The 6,541-nt window shown below is 44.4% G+C and overlaps 1 non-coding gene across 1 annotated transcript; it reads left to right on the forward strand.

Moving 5' to 3' along the window:
- The first annotated feature begins 221 nt into the window (after nucleotides 1–221).
- On the forward strand, nucleotides 222–295 carry Trnan-guu. Its single transcript has one exon. It is a non-coding gene; the product is annotated as a tRNA-Asn (tRNA).
- The last annotated feature ends 6,246 nt before the right edge of the window (nucleotides 296–6,541 follow it).

A 6,541-nucleotide genomic window follows, 5' to 3' on the forward strand; every position in this document is an offset into this window, starting at 1 on the left:
ACGTCGCGCTATTTAACAGGATATTCATCGAAAAGACCCTTTAGCTTCGAGCAAACGTATGCCATTTGGTGCAAGCACGACTACGTTCTGGGTTCGTGCACCTCCATTAACCGGTCTCCATAACGTTTCTTTGGTATCTGAAGTCACAACGAAACGAGACCTCGCCCGCCACGCGAGATTGCTTTGCTTTCCTTCCGCTTTTATGCTGACCCGACAAGTCCGCCTCCGTGGCGCAATCGGTTAGCGCGTTCGGCTGTTAACCGAAAGGTTGGTGGTTCGAGTCCACCCGGTGGCGAGATTTTTTTTTTTTTTAAACGTTATTGTGCTTTTTTTCTTATGCATCATAAAATTGCAATAATTACCGATAATATCTCATTAGCATTAAATGCAGAAAGACTTCTTTTCGCATTCTTCCGTTGCAACAGACTGTTGTGCCTGCCGAATGGATTATTTGGATTATTGACAAGACATTTGATTTTTGTGTAATCCCGATTAAGTTTGCGACAAAGGCGCAGCTAGCGCATCTGTTCTGTGAAATCATGAAAGGTGAGCCTGACCTCTGTCAAAAAATTTAAATAGTAATCACAAGTTTGTAAAGAATCACAATTGAGAGTTCAATCGTTTCCAGGTCACAGAGAAAATCAATTGCTGTGGACTCAAGGCAGCATTCATTTAAAGAGAACTTGCTAAGAAGGAAAGAGATAGAAAATGAGTCCGATTTTTTTCCCACTCATTGTGTGTTTTAACTAGCTTATAAAATTCCTTAACGCCGTGATATTTTTTTTTTCTCCTTTTACTTGATATGTTTATATTATTTCATATTGTTCCATAAGAAAAACATTACCTTTTCTGAAAGTTTTGCCTGAAACGCGCTTTTCGTTTTTTATTGTCATAAAGAAATTTACGGCTAAATATACTTTCGTGGTGAATTAGTACGGTACCACAAAAATGGATTTGTTTTACTTATATTAAAGAATAATTAAATTAATATTTTTGTTCGCACTCTATAACTTGATTATCCCTGTAGAAAACTGATCATGCCGGACCGTGCATACGGTCACTGATCTTGACAGCACTATGAGAGAACCTACCGAAACTTAAATTCAACAAAATGAGACGCTGCACTTTGATATTGCACGCGTCTGATCTCATGTGAGGAAATCAAACACCTTAGAACCCGATTTGAGAACTTGGCGTACCTCTTTCCGGCTGTGGGTGGGAGCGGTGTACCGGATTCTCCATACCTGCAATCAAAAGACAGGCGGAGGCCAATACTTGTCAGAGAAGATCGACTTTTAAGGCACTAGTTTATGACTATAGGGTTCTGTGCATTCAGTACATAGCCAAAAGCCCCGAAAGAAATAGCCCCGGAGCCGGTTTAATCGAAATCAGGGGGAAACCAAAAAACCCATAACAAAAACTAATACAAAAAAAAAAAGGCTTCATGGGGCGTAATTTCAGTTTGCAGCTTTAATTTCTGTTGACCCAGAGCACCACCCACGCTGAAGTATGAGTGGAGCTGCTTCTTCCTTCGTGGATGGCACCCCTTATCTCTCGCTCCCTTTTCTTATCGATACCAAATGTTCCAGTCAAGCGCGTGTCCCCGAAGGCTGAGGAATTCCATGCACGTGTCCTATTTTCTTGAACGTAATCCACGACAACCCCCCCCCCCCCCCCCCTTTTTTTTTTTATGCCGCATCTGCGTGAACAATAAACCCCCCAAGAAACACACTGCAATTCGAATAAAAACTAATGCTGGAAACACTGAGACCCCAAGGAATGTCGCAGTGCACGCCCGACGAGGCGACGGTTTCTTGAGACCAGAGTTGTCGACCCCGTTTTTTCAAAAGTGAGCGCATTCTGGTAGCTGCTGCGCCAATTATTCGAGTCGGCCATTATTAGGGCACGTGCGCTGGTAGCGCCATTTTGAGAGCGAGAGAGAAGAGAGGAAAGGGGCTACCGGCGCTTTCCCTCTTCCTAGAGCGTTAGAAGAGTGAAAGTCCCGGATGAGAGGCTTCACCGATGTTAGGTGTCTGCACTGCCCGAACTTCGTTCGCGCTTTCTTCTCTGTTTTAAACTCCCAAACTTAGAAACTTGAGTGGCGACAGTCTCCCGGTCATTGGGACACCGTTGCTCGGTTATAGGGTGCGCGAATAACGACAGAAAGCGTCGAATATACTGTCCGAGGACCTACGTAGCTTACGCGGTAAGTGCGGCAAGGCGATGCCGCACTTAATGCTGTATACCGTCGATGAACACGGGGTACGCTCGCAAGGTGCTTGGAAGTTTTCTCGTGATAATTGCTGTTTCAGCTTGTAACTTTTTGTAACTGAAATTATTTTAATGTCGATTTTTTGAAGTGTTGAAAATGACTCGATTTTGTCAGCCGGGCGTGGTTGAAAATTGTCGAAAAGTTAGTTCTATCAGTTTTCCTGAATAGCGATCTTTTTCGCGATACCAGAGAGCCGTGAACCTATGTTGACCGTCCCAACGCGACTAGATTCTTCTTATTTTCAAAATCAGTATATAATGTAGCAAGAAAGAAACCTTCAATTTCTGTTGCTGAAATTTGAGACGTGCTCATGCATCGATTTCAAATCGTTGAATCATTGATCGACTCGCTCCGTGGCAATAGGCCTAACTCGACTTTGCTGTTTTTAGTTCTCGAGGATAGACACACTCGTCGGCGCGGGATCCTCAGATGAAACGTTTATAAACACCGATGCATGAGCATGTTTCAAGTTTCAGCAACAGAATTTGAAGGTTTCTTTCCAGCTACATTATGTACTAATTATGAAAATAAGAAGAATCTAGTCACGTTATGATGGTCAACATAAGTTCACAGCTCTCTGGTATCGCGCAGGAGATCGCGATTCAGGCAGAGCGATAGAACTTTTTGACAATTTCCAGCCACACCCGGCGGCGGAAATCAGCCTTCAGCTAAGAGTTGTAGATAATAAAATCGAGTCATTTTCAACACTTCAAGATATCGATATTAAAATGAATTCCATTACAAAAAGTTACAAGCTGAAACAGTAATTATAAGGAGAAAACTTGCACGCACCTTGCGAGCGTACCCCATGTTCATCGACGGTACAGCAGTGCGGTGCGCGCTCCATTCACGAAATGTTCCGAGCACAGTCGAGATATCTCCTAAGACAAATAAGACCAAAGAAACGGCGACCACCAATGTTGCTCGATAAACTTTTAAAAAGGGCACTAATTCAAAACACGAATTCCGAGAAAAAAATGCTCACTTTGATTTAAACTGTAGCTGTGTCTCGAAGGCAACCGGTGAAGTCTCCGCAGGTTTGGACCAACTAATGCTCACGTTCAGGCCCTTGTACACCACGAGATGGACCGATGCCACGAAAACAAGTAGGGCTACAACTGCTGCACACTTTCCGAAGATGCCACGTTTCATAGCCAAGGTCTGTTTCGTACCTAGAAAATGACGATTGCGAACATTTTTGCTGGGAATCACACCGCTTATACGTCATACAAGAGACAGTCTGCATACAGATTCGAACGCGAGTCACCCGAGATCCGTGCTTCGAATGCCGCGTGGCAATGAGTTCAAGGAGTCCTGAATTTGTACCCAGGAAAAGCGCTAACAAAACGGGTTGCTTTCATTTCCCTCAGTTAAGCGTAGTCGACCACTTTATCATAAAAATGCAGTAAGGTATAGCGTATGCCGTTCGAATAGTTCTGAATTTGTTCAGAAAAAAAAAAAAAAAAAAAAAACTATAACAAAACATTACAAAAATTGATCAAGTTTTTTTTTTCAATATTTTTCACAGGATTTATTAGTCTCACTGGCCTAACCGAGAGTAGGCTCATTAATAGAGGTTAACTACAGTGACCGATAGCTTAAGAAGCGCCGGGAGTGTATTATTATGTTGACGCTTATCGGCGTTCTTAACGGCTAATTCGGCTGCCTCACTGGCTGCCCCGCGACGATAGGATTCTCGAGGAATGCCACACCTTGCGTTTCTTAAGTTTGCAGCGACTATGCGGAGAGCAAGTCGTCTGCTTATTGCGCAGAAATAGCTGTGACGTCAGAAAGACGCCAAGTTCTGATTGGTTGATCGAAAAAAAAAGCGGGCAATTCTCAATTTTGGGTGCCTCGGGGCCCACTCACTATTTTTCGATCAGCCAATGACAGCTCGGCGTCATTCTGATGTCACCGCAACCCCGGCGCAAGGAGCAGACGTCTTGCTCTCAATCATACATTTAAACATGATTTAAACTTGATTTCAATCATACATTTAAACATGAATAGAGCGAAGGGCAGACAAGGACGTGGGCACAAAGAGTGTGTCCTTGTCTCGCGCTATTTATGTTTAATATGCTAAAACACCTAAATTTATCAAACCCTGATAATTTGCCTTATCTAACTGGTTGCATCAACCAATCGCGCAGGCCTGTTATCAGAGCAATCCCGCAAAGATGAGGCACTTCTACTTTGCCAGTTGGAAAACAAGTATGTACCCGCTTGTTTGTCAGCAGGACTAAGTCACGCTTGGGACGTTTATCCGCAAGGAGGAATCAACCGCACGCTGTGAAACAACAGGCTTACCTTGACTGAAATGATTGGATGACCCGCTTTGTGATTTCGAGAGATATACAATATGGCTATAGAATGAATGTATGTGGCTATTCTTCGATTACCTTCACCAGCCGCATGCTGCTACGTCTGGACCATGGAAACCGCAAGAACCCAACGTACAGCCTTGCTCGGAGGCAAAAGGTGGCAACACAAAAACGTTTTCAATTATTTCTTTAAAAAAGTTATGGAAAAACAAGCATTCAAAACCGGCTTTCTACCGCTTTAATGGTTAAAAGAGTACTAGTTCTTTTTTCCGTTGTATGTTCCTCCAAGTGACACCGTTCAGACGAACTTAAAGGAGCTTGTTACTTGCTTTTTTTGAACAGGTGCACCCATTGCGGAAGGTAGTGTTTCTGAAAAGGCACCTAATTTGGAGTCCATTCATGACCGGAACTTGACGGAAAAGCAGAATATGCTCCTCGCTTGCCTTCTTTTACGTACCTTTCACGAGGCTTGTCAAGCTGTAAAAAGGCCACTCGTGTGTCGTATAGCGACGTCGTAGTCATTCGTCTGCCCATATTTTCTCATTACGGCGTTCCAACCAGCGAGCGGCGTCGCTATATATGCGTACGCACGTACGCAAGCATATTAGGGTGTTTCATCGATAGTTTACGGGTCCTCAGGTGGCGGGTTCGAAGCCCGGCCGAGGTACTGCCTGCATTCCGGCGACGGATTATTGTGGACAAGGCGCCGTGTAACCTAGATGTCGGTTGCACGTCAAAGGGTGCCCAGGTGGTCGAAATTAATCCTCAGCCCTCAGGTGGGGCCTGCCAAAAACCACAAAAACTAATATTTTTTTATTAAAAACAAACAAACAAACAAAAAACATTGGGTAGTTTGTGTTTCAGTTACTGACTGCGTAGTGCTCTCTTTGGTCTTCTAGTTTGTTAGATGGTTCAATGAGATATATGGACAAGCAACAAAGTGTTTAATGCTACCTTGTATGTTCACACAGGTATTAGCTAGGACTCGAGCAGCTGCATAAGCTCTGCTTAGAGAGACAGAGTATCGGGTTCCTTTTCCTTCGATCACGTGCTCCGAGCTCGAACTCGGAGGTTCCTTCACCTCCGAGTTCGAGCTCGTTGTCTTTTATGACACGAGCGATGTTTTAAAACATGTTTCCGAAGTCTGGGAAGCAGACGACACAGAGGACGATCGCGTCTGCGGCGCTCGCGGAGTGATACACGACCGGCACATCCGGGCAACTCAGACCAAACAAAAACAAGCAGCAACGGCTTTCGAAGCAACGTTCTTTTGTTGTTTCAAAGGGACCAAGTTTTCGTCGGCTACTGCATTCTACCCAAGACAGAGAGAAACAAAAGACAAATGACTGGACGACGGCGCACGCGCGGCGTGTCGCCGCACTATCTTAAAGGCCCGTTCACACTCTTGCGACCGAGTACGACTGAGAGGGACGAGATCTCTAAAGGCCCGTTCACACTCTTGCGACCGAGTACGACTGAGAGAGACGAGATCTCTTAAGGCCCGTTCACACTCCTGCGACCTCTTAAACCTAGGTTCCTTAAAACTTCTTAAACCAGAGAACACACTGGCGCCATCTATTGGGAAGCAGTGTAAACTCGGCGGTCCGGCATATTTTGTTTTATTTCTCGCGCATTATCCTTTCTTTCTTGGCTCGAAAAACTTTTGTCAATGTTATAAACGAGCCTTTCTATGGTTATTACGCACATTTGACCTCGGAAATCCCGCAAAACCTTCGCTCTTATGAAATGCAGTTCCAGGGTCACCGCATAGATGGCGCCACAATACCAGTGTGTTCCCTCATTCTAAAAACATTTAAGAAGTTTTAAGAGATCCTCGTCTCTCTCAGTCGTACTCGGTCGCAAGAGTGTGAACGGGCCTTTACAACTTCTTAAATGTTTCTAGAATGAGGGGACACACTGACATTGTGGCGCCATCTATGCGGTGACC

This window comes from Ixodes scapularis, unplaced genomic scaffold (assembly GCF_016920785.2).
Source record: "Ixodes scapularis isolate PalLabHiFi unplaced genomic scaffold, ASM1692078v2 PGA_scaffold4__175_contigs__length_147842914, whole genome shotgun sequence".
NCBI lineage: Eukaryota > Metazoa > Arthropoda > Arachnida > Ixodida > Ixodidae > Ixodes > Ixodes scapularis.